This window comes from Eutrigla gurnardus (assembly GCF_963514095.1).
Source record: "Eutrigla gurnardus genome assembly, chromosome: 1".
Taxonomy (NCBI): Eukaryota; Metazoa; Chordata; class Actinopteri; order Perciformes; family Triglidae; genus Eutrigla; species Eutrigla gurnardus.
The window spans coordinates 29,113,616-29,124,035 of NC_139915.1; positions in this window are offsets into that span (position 1 = coordinate 29,113,616).

Below are 10,420 nucleotides of genomic sequence, written 5' to 3' on the forward strand. Positions count from 1 at the left end.
ATGCCGATGTTGGATCTGCAGCTAAAACGGCGGCTCGTTTGCAGAAGGATGTTGTTTATTTGTATCGACGCCTCAGCTGGGGACGTTAACAGTTTTATTATAACGTTTATCCCCATGTAGAAAAACATGGTCAACCAGGACGCACCTGACCAATGTGCCAATCAATTATTAACCATTAATCATGATTACATTTATTATTAACATACGGGAGGTGGGAGACTTACAGAACCTGGAGAGGCTTCACTCAGCAGGAGAGAGTAAAAGATCTCACTTGTTCATCCAAATATTCAGATCTGCATCATTTCTCGCCGGTTTCATCAGGTTTCATTCCTTTTCAGCGCCGGCCAGCGCCCGGACCCCCTTCACAGGCCAAAAATAAAATGGGCTTGAGTCGCGGGGCGCCTTTGCCAGCCCTTTTTCCCACCAACCCCCTTCTCTCATCACCGCCACATCAAAGCCACCCAACCAATTAACTATTCCCCTGAAAAACGAGAGCAGCAAAGCATCCCCCCCCCTCCCCCCCCCGCACATTACCATAATCCAGTCTAATCATATTAACATAGGCCACAGATGAGCGGGAGCTCCGTGTTACATGTGACATCATCTCTCCGACCCGTTTTAGCACAGAACCCCATATATCGTACCGTTGGACTAATAGATGCTAACTATCTCCGTGTACGACGCAGCTGTACACGTGTTACACACATTACATGCTAATCACGGGGATGCTAACTACACGCTAACCATGTTAACATGTCAGTCGCTGAGGAAAGTACATTTTAGAGGGAATTATTGTACTTTTTACTCCTCTTCATGTACACGAAATCATTCCAACTTCTCCATGAAGTTGGAATGATTTGAAAATGTCTTTTTTAGCGGCAAACAAATGTTATGCATGAATTAATTTCATGGGATAATTAGGACACATGATGTAATCGTTGCACCTGGTCAACAGTGATTACTGATGCATTTAAACAGGAATAAACAGGATTGTGTCTAAAAACAAAATATTCCAACTTTATGGGCTATTTATGGGTAATTAACAACTTAATTGACTTTGCATAATTCACATTAATACAAGGTATACATATATAAATAAATGATCATGTGTGTTATGTGCTCAACTGTAACACATTACATCATATTATTATTATTATTATTATCCAGTAATATAATTTATATAATTCTGAAATTCTGCTGTAGTTTTCCTGGTTCTTTCGGTATATTTTTATGCTAATACTTGTACTTTTACTTAGTGAGATTTTGTATGCAGGACTTGTATTTGTACTTGTATATATTACCACCACTTTTACTTAAGTCATAGCTGTGAGTGTTTCTTAAAGCATGGTTATAAGATCAGTGTGTAATGTGATGTTTTGCTGTTTGCTGTTAGATTTAGGAGTCTGGGTGTTCTGAGTTCTACATAAAGGACTTCAGTGACCCTGATCGTGATGAACCCGCCTGTACTTTGGCACTTTGAGCCCCGCTGACTGATTGAACTTCACCTGTACATACTTTCTATCAGCGGCTCACAGAGGTCACACACACGGAGTTTGATGTGCTGTCACGGTTAATGTTACCTTCATGCTGATATGACACTCTGATTAACACCAAAACTTTAACAAAAGCTGGCTTCATATCAGGAAGGTTGCAGAAACCTGAGCTATGCATTTATCAAAAATGATGTTGTAGGTTATTCCCCAAACGCCTGAATAGTCTTTCCGATTTACCTTCATGAATTTAAGGTGGGATGAGCTGACGGAGACTAGCTATTTATTAAAATCAGGAAACTTTACCATCATCCCAACTAAGCTATAGCGCTCTGCTTTAGTGGTAACTACGATGCATTACACACTGTAGCCCATAAAGTTGGAATATTTAGTTTTCACACACAATCCTCTGTTTATTCCTATTTAAATGCATCAGTATGACCATTACATTATGTGTCCTAATCACCCAGCTGAAATGATTCATGCATAACATTTGTTTGGTGCTATAAAAGACAAGACATTTGCAAAATTATTCCAACGTGATGGGCGACCCTGTATACAAACTATTAATTAATTACCTCTGAAAATACAACCCATTTCATAGGCTACATCGTTATGATGTTGTGGGCTTTTTTGGGTAATATTTTCAGAATAATAGAGTAAAAGATGGTGAAAGTCCCCTCTCTCTCTGTCTCTCTCTCTCCACTGCCCTCTGTGTTAGTGATACTCGCTCCACCAGTCACCCTTTCATGTTCTCAGCGTCGGGGACGTTTATAGCTCTGCCAAATTGCTGGCTGTATTAATTATCCTTGCACCGGCAGCTGCTGGTGGTATTGGGTGTTTGTCAGGTTAGCCTTCGTCTGCTGCTGATGGATACGAGGGCAAGACGCGGTGAAGGCTGAGCACCATATCAACCTGTGTGTGTGTGTGTGTGTGTGTGTGGCTTACTCTGGTGCCAGCACTCTGCATGCACTGTTTATATGGGCCTAATTGCCCGCCAGTGGTATTATTGTAATCTGGAGCTCATTTGGCACGAGTGCAGTTGCTATGAAATAATTCTCTAAATCACCGTCGTGCAGGCTCATGCTTTCCATGCGCTCATCTTTCCCACGTGGCCAAACTGCACATCCTTGTAATGTTTTATAGTGTGATAGTTTACATTATTTAAGACAAATTTCCTAAATCTAAATGAACACAATGAAATTCAGCATGAATGTGGATATAGTGAGAACGTATGCAATATGTAAATTAGGCAGAGCAGTTTTTATTTAGTCCGTTCCAATAAAAAACCTCATCGAATTAAATTGAAAGTCCGTCGGCTGATTAGTAGAACTTTCCTAATTATTTTGTAAGTGAATTATTTCCCCTGCAGAGCGGGTCGACGCTGGTTTCACGAGTTTTAAAGGAATCTCTGAGAGTTGATTGAACGGAGGAGAGAATTGACCCCCCGACCCCGGCAACAATACATGATTATCACAAGTGGATCGGCTGAATGGCGGCGGGATGATTAGTACCTCCGCTGCTTCTTTACATCGCTACACAGACAAAAGCTACATTTGTCTAATGCTATGTCATTTCTTCCCCTCCTTCCTGATTTTCACTCGCTTCCTATTTCTTTGCCGGCGCTCATTGATTAGTTTGTGTGGAGTTGAAGAAAATTACCCACAATTACAGGCGTCGGGCACCGTTTATTCACTAATCAGGAACCTTGCTCAGTCGGACAATCAGAAATCCTTCACAATCAAATGCGTGTAGCTTTTTGCTCTGATTGGAAAATCTACACGTTGACAAATTGTTAAATACTGGGCAGCATTAATATGTTAATTAGTTACAACTGATCATTAGATGGAAAGATACAGGTTTTTAAACGACACAGAAATTGTTCAATAAAATGTGATTTTTACAGATGATTAGTATCGAAGTATGACATATTTATAAAGCTAAATATTACTGAATCTGTGACCTTGGTCAGTATCTGCCTCTCCATCTCTGCCTCCTGTCACATTTCTATTTCTCGCCCTGTTTCACTGGCATTCCTCTACCTGTCCACCAGAGGCCCTCGGACTCCCCCACCTGTCCAGGTCACCTGATTACTCTCCTCCTCCACCTTTCCCATCATTCCACATCCCCCACATCAGCCCCGACAAAAACGTAGCAAAACCTTCATTTAAATAGGAAACCGTGGAGCGTTGAACACCCGGTTGTGTTATGCAAGCACATGTTTGATGTTACAAACTACCGTCTCTTCAAAGCTGAGTGGCTTCGGGTTCGTTCACCCTGGAAACCGTTGCCAAGCGTTGCACACCGTTTTGCAGGTTGAACCTGCCCCTGATCATCCCCCCGCCCACCTGCTCACCTGTTCTCCGTTTCCCTCGTCAGCCCTGATTGTCTTTGTTGCACCTGGACCTGGCCGCCTCTCCGTTCCCTCTTAGCTTCGGTGACTTCTGTTCGGACCTGCTCCACGATGCCAGGAAGCATTTGTGTTCTTTACTTTTGTCAGTGAATCAGAGAACCTTCCTGTCTGCCTTTGGGTCCTTTCCCTGCCGCCTCCAACTCTCTGACACCATTAAATGACTTTGAAATGCATCTACGCCGTCTAAATATACACCTTCTACTGTGTGGGTTTACAGATTCAGAGAATTCAAGCGTCGGGGGATTTTGGACGCTCGCCTCAGCTGCTCTGTGGTGGATCAGAGGACTGACGTAGTGGATGGATTTCTGATTGAGTGATGTTTAAAATTAAAAATGTTCTTGTCTTAAATGATGGTTTCACGCCTCTAATTTGATTTGGATCCGTCAAATGTTCACAACTTGATTATGACTTTTTTTTGAATGCCGGACATTTCCTCCCTGAATGAAACATTCATGATTGATCCTTATACAAAAAAAAAAAAAAGAGAAACCTAAATCTCAACTCAAGGTCAAGGTCTTTTACTAGAGCTTTCAACCTCATCCCATCTATAATTGAATGCAGTTTTTTTAATAATCTTGTTTGCTTCAGCTTCTGTGTTTGATGAGAATCTCCTGCTTTTTCCTGAACTATCAGCCAAAAAGCTTCCAAGAACCGGAGCAGCAGGTTGATACGACTCTGTGGACGCGGTTCCTTAAATTGGGCACAAACGTCCACTTGGACTGGAGGATGGACAGATTAATAGCTGTTGAGGGGTTCGGATGATTTTTCTTCTTCTGAGTAGTAGCGTTTGCTTCCCTCGTCTCCGGCTTTTGGCTCATCGTTACAGAAAACAGCTTCAGCTTTCATGCCGGTTTAATAAAATCAGAAGATTCTTAACAATCAAGGAAAGAAGCCGGAGCAGCGGGTCGATACGGCTCCACAGACGTAAACAGGCAGGCAGACACCGTGAACAGCATGTGCAGTGCAGAGGTCAATACTTCATTAATGCCTGATTAATGTCTTCAAGCTGATTAATTCAATTGAGCCCTTTATTACACTGTGTGTATTAATAGGAGCGGAGGAGTCTCTCAGCAGGATGTCTGCCACATCGGCGAGCATGTGGTTGGAGGGTGCAGCCGGAGTCTGGCGATGCCAGGTTTGTCTAAAACTTTATTTAAAAACAACAAACAAGTGTTCCCCAGCCTGCTCCGTGAAGCAGCTGATGCACCCTGAATGCACCATGGAGCCGGTCTGTGGTTTCAGGAAGAACCACTGTGTCTCCGACCAGTGATTTAGCAGAACTTAACATTCTCTCTTGGGTACAAACATAATTCACCATTGTCGTCAGAGTCTTGTGCACCTTATCTGCTGTTTCAAGTTTTCCCACTGATGGATCGAATACATTTCATTACTCTGAAGCAATTTAGTGAAATATGAATCACACTAAATGTTGACAGCTTCCTGTTCGTCAGGATCATAATATAATTCTAAATGTATCCATACAGCCTAACAACATCACCTTTAATTTATATTGGCTGTTAGTATTTCATAGCGAGAACAATTTCTTCTTTATTTGGGTGACGGTGAAACAACAACTCACTGCAGCATTTAGGGGAACTAATGACAGAGATGGAATATGATTTTAATAAGTGAGTGTTATTTATGGCCGGCGTGTTTCTACAGAGCGGACCAACCAAACACCGGCTCCAACACTTGGCACACTGGAGAAGTTTCAGTTGGTTGCAATCTGCACCCCCACCACTAGATGTCTCAAAATCCTGCACAGACTTTCCTTAATGGATCTCCAAAAGCAGGACTTCAATCTAGACCCCATTAGGCAGGAAGCAAAGCCCTTTTTGATATTATTGGTTATTATGCTAATTTGCAGGTGGCATATACTATAAGAGAAGAATGGGAAGAAATTAACAAAAGTCTTTAAACAAACTGTTAAACATCCCAGTGGTGAATTTGGTATTTTTGTACTATTATATACATAAATATACACTATATGCATACGCGTATATGCATGTAAGCATTAATTCAACTTCTGTAAAAGTCTGTACTTTTCAGTGTTTTAAATGAAGGACATGCTTGTTATGAAGTATTGTACTGAAGGATCGGAGTACTACTTCACTTCCATTCTTTGTTTGTTCCTTTAAAAGGCATTTGGGGAAATGTAGGAACCACGAAAAAAGGAGGCATTTAAAGGGAAGCTGTGGGTTTTTGGTTTTAATATGTTGATATTTTAAGACGACTCCTTGTTGTTGAATTATTTAGTTATTTCTAAATTTCAGGGTTGTTTTGGGAGAAGAAGAAAAAAAAAACACAAAGGGGACTAACTTCCAAGGACATCCAAGACATTAAACAAACCCAATGTTCTTTTTTAACTACAAATCTCAGAGCTTTCAAAACAAAAAAAACAAAAAATCCACTCATTAAATCTGGAGTAACACAGCAGCAGTTCAGTCACACACACACACACACACACGCACACACACACACACACACACACACACACACACACACACACACACAAGGTTAACACAACCAAATGTCTGGCAGCGCACAAACAAAATCAAAAATTGATGAGATCTAACGGCGTAAGAGAATCTGAGGAGCTTTTTCCTTTTAATCCTGTGAAACAGTAAGTTGGCGCCAGAGTTTCTTCCTTTTACGGCGATGACGCAAACCCCTGGCACACACACACACACACACACACATGCACACACATATATATACGCTCAGGCTCAGACGTACTACAGCTGTTGTAGTTGGCACACAGTGTCATTGTGTTTGCTTTCCTGGGAGTTAACAGCAGCCACTCGACATGAGACGGCCTCGCCGCCTTCACATGACAAAAGATCTGTTTCTATCTCGCCAACGGAGGCTTAATTGAGTGTGATAACCTCCGTGTCACAGTTGTTTATCCAGCCGCTCTCCCTTTTTTTTCCACCACGCACAGAGAATATCAATAATTCCTCTGACCACCGGGAAGTATTTCAAGTCTCTGCGCGGTGAATGAGGTAGTTTTTGTCTTGAGGAGCCAGGAACTTGAAAGAACCCTGTTTGTCTCACGCTCATTCGATTCACTGATAATATTAATATCGTACGATTCAGCTTGGAGATAGATGATGAACTCATCTCCTCCATCTGTCTGTGTGAACGTATGAAGGAAGTCAAAGTGTAATCTGGAGTTAAGCTTGACGACAATCACTGATCATCAAACGTCTGCTTTAGTCTTTGGTCCGTTGGCACTACTCGGCAGCTTTTCTGCCGATTCAGCATGTTGTTTTTCATGTATGCATCATAATCTTTTACTCCAAGGTCTTCTTGTCGCCCTTTTTGAGTGATGAATACACACTATCGCCACCTGCTGGTATGGAGAGCAGTGCTCGTTGTTGTGTATCGTCTCCCTTCTTTAAGAGTTGCTGGGTTGTGATTTAACTGTTATTATACTTGTCTGTGTATCTTCTGTATGCCAAGAATACTCCAATGATATACTAGGAAAACGTGATAGTATGTTTGTATGTGTTCATATGTTTACCCATCGTCTTGAAGTGCTTTCCTGTCGTATCACTCCTGTAGATGTTGGGTTAAGTCCCGCCCCCCAAAAATATCTGTAAAAACTATGCAATTTTACATACTTTTGTGCCCATTATTATGACTATATACACGTTTCCCCCAAAGCGTAAAAAGACAAAACTTGCTGTGGTTGATTTGATTATTTACACTCCCAGTCTTTGTCTAAATTGAGTTACCGTACCTCGCAAACATCGTATTCTGCAAATCAAAAGTTTAAATGAGGTTTCATTAATTACATTTCTTCACAAATAAATAGAATACCCGCCCCTTCTCCGCTGCCTCCTGCGTCCTGCGTTTGTTTGACTTCCTGTCTTTGTGGTTTTCCCTCCTTTTTGTTCTGCGGTGCATCAGCGTCGTCAGCCTCGTTTCCCTTCGTGCCTGAGCTTTCAGCCTTCACTCTGGTCTTCCCACCTCGTGGTCTGATGACTCTCTGGTGTATTTAGAGTCTGTTCCCTGTCTGTCTTCATGCCTGTCTGCGGTCCTGTACTACCTGTCTCCCGTGTCCTCGCCTGCTGTCTTCCTGCCCGTTTTCTCCGACTAGACTGGAAGTAATTGCTATTGAATGATTGCCTACTTTCCGCTGCCTCCTCGTCTTTATGTGCGTTTGGGTCCGTCCCTTGTTGCCTGCTCTCCAACCTCCAAGGCCAGTTGTGTAAATTAACTACATCTCCTCATTATAATAATAATGGTCAACACGATGCAGACAGAATCAGTGTTGTACCCGTCATATCTATACATTTATAAATCGTATGTACAACACTGTTAAAAGTTTGAAATCAGCTGTAATTTTGAGGATTTTCTTCTTTCCTTCAACTATTTTAACAGAGATAATTCAGATAATACATGTTTTATTTTAATTCATAATAGGTTTGGAAGAATTTTATTGATTCTAACTTCCATTTAGTACCACAGTGGTGCACGACGGGGAAGAACGTTGATGGAACTTGGATTCTGAATTTGTTTTCCAGTGCAGAAAAGCACAAGTGACCCTCGATTATTATTATTATTGAACCACCCAGGTGCAACTGGGCTCTTAAATATTGAGTTTGTCCACTTTTCTCCGGGCTCTCTGCAGTCCCCTCAGCGCTGAGATTGAAGAGGTTTAAACTGATTTATCAGTCTCTAGTAAATCCAGCAGATATTCCTACGTTGCCAACCCTAGAATAACCTTCTAAATCTGTTCTGAAGTTTGATGAAGAGCTTTGTTTTCGCTGCTGAATCAGTTTTGGGGAAACTCGGTCTGGTTGAACGTTTCAAAGCAGGTTTTTTCCCTTCATGCCAAATAACATCGACTGGTAAAGAGGACTTTCTACAACCTGAAAGCATGAAACACATTCAGACATATGGAGGAGTCCTCTCAGACCTGTCATGGCCGGAGGTTCCAAACTTGTATATTATGATGATGATCATATTCATCCACCAGCAGCCTCAACAGGTCTGTTGACCCTCGTGAATATAACATATAATGTTGGTTGTATTAAACTTACACGGCACAGCATTCTGGACTCAGGTCTGAAAATCTATTCATTGCTTTCTCTGTGTGTGTGTGTGTGTGTGTGTGTGTGTGTGTGTGTTCAGATGAAGGTTGGCTTCCCTCTCCCCTCCTTGGTGCCTCGATGCTGTGGCCTCGAGTCCAGGTTTGAATCATTTAATTAGCCGTGATTCTTTTTTTTGGGACGAGCCACGTCGGTGCATGGCCTCCTTTTTAATTGAATTCTGTGTAATTACTGTCTTTGTGAACGCCAGGGAGATGGCAAGGATATCCCCCTTGTCTCCTCCGAAACGGAGGCGAGCAAGAAACTTTGCTTTTCCTGGCGTGAGCGTCGTGAGTCACTCAGAGGTGAGTTTGCATTGATGTTATCTGAGAGGAAGCGTCCGTCTGCATGCTTTTACAGCTTTTTTAAAGATAGAAACGCCCACTCAGTCGTTAACGAAGCACAGTGATGTAGGTTACCAATGTAAGCTAATTGATATAAGGTTATGAATAATGTGTATGCATACATACCCGTCTTTAGTGAGGCAAAACCACTGTTTTTATCAATGGAGGCTGGTGGCTTTGAAGAGTGAAAACGGCATCGGAGAAGGACTCTCTGATGGCAACATGAAGAGGTTGTTGAATAAAAAAAAGATCAATATCAGTTTCAGTGTATATTTAGAATATTTCCAGTGCTGTATGTTTCCGTCAGACCAAGGATGCATAAAGAGAACTGGATACAGCTACCCTGTTGCCAGGGCGACCACCAGGGCGAAACTCACGTCAGGAAAACGTTTTTAGAAGAGCTTGAAAAAATAGCATTTTGGTGCTAAATTTGAATACATAAGGAACACTACTGGAAATGATTTGGAAAAAAATAAAATAATGTGCCGCCTTTTGAAGGTCCAGTGTGTAGGGTTTAGTGGGATCTATTTGCAGAAATGGAATATAATAATCTTTGTTTTCATGTGTGTATTATCACAGTGTGTGGGTCGTCTTCATGGAGTTTGTTTCTACAGAAGCCCAGAATGGACAAACCAAACACCGGCTCTGGAGAGGCCCATTCATGTTTTTGTGCTTTAGCTCTCCGACACGCTTGGAAAGGGAGGGGTGAGCGGAGGAATACTCAGAAATATGAAGCATCTGCTTACTGTCTGTGTGATGAACACAACTATCCCGAACCTGCAGAGAAGGTCAAAGCACCTTTTGTTCTCTGACTGATTAAATCTCCACTAATTACGGCACCAGAGGCTGTCGGGGCAATGAAACAGATAGAGAGAGATTCTGGATCCACACGAACGCAGACGACATTTATCACATATTTCATGGAGCCGCGGGGTTTATGGGGGAGACGGAGCCTCGTTCACGGAGCTCAGCTGTGAGGCTCACCAGCAACAGAGAGAGAGAGAGGTTCACCAGTAACAGAGAGAGAGAGAGAGGTTCACCAGTAACACAGAGAGAGAGAGAGGTTCACCAGTAACA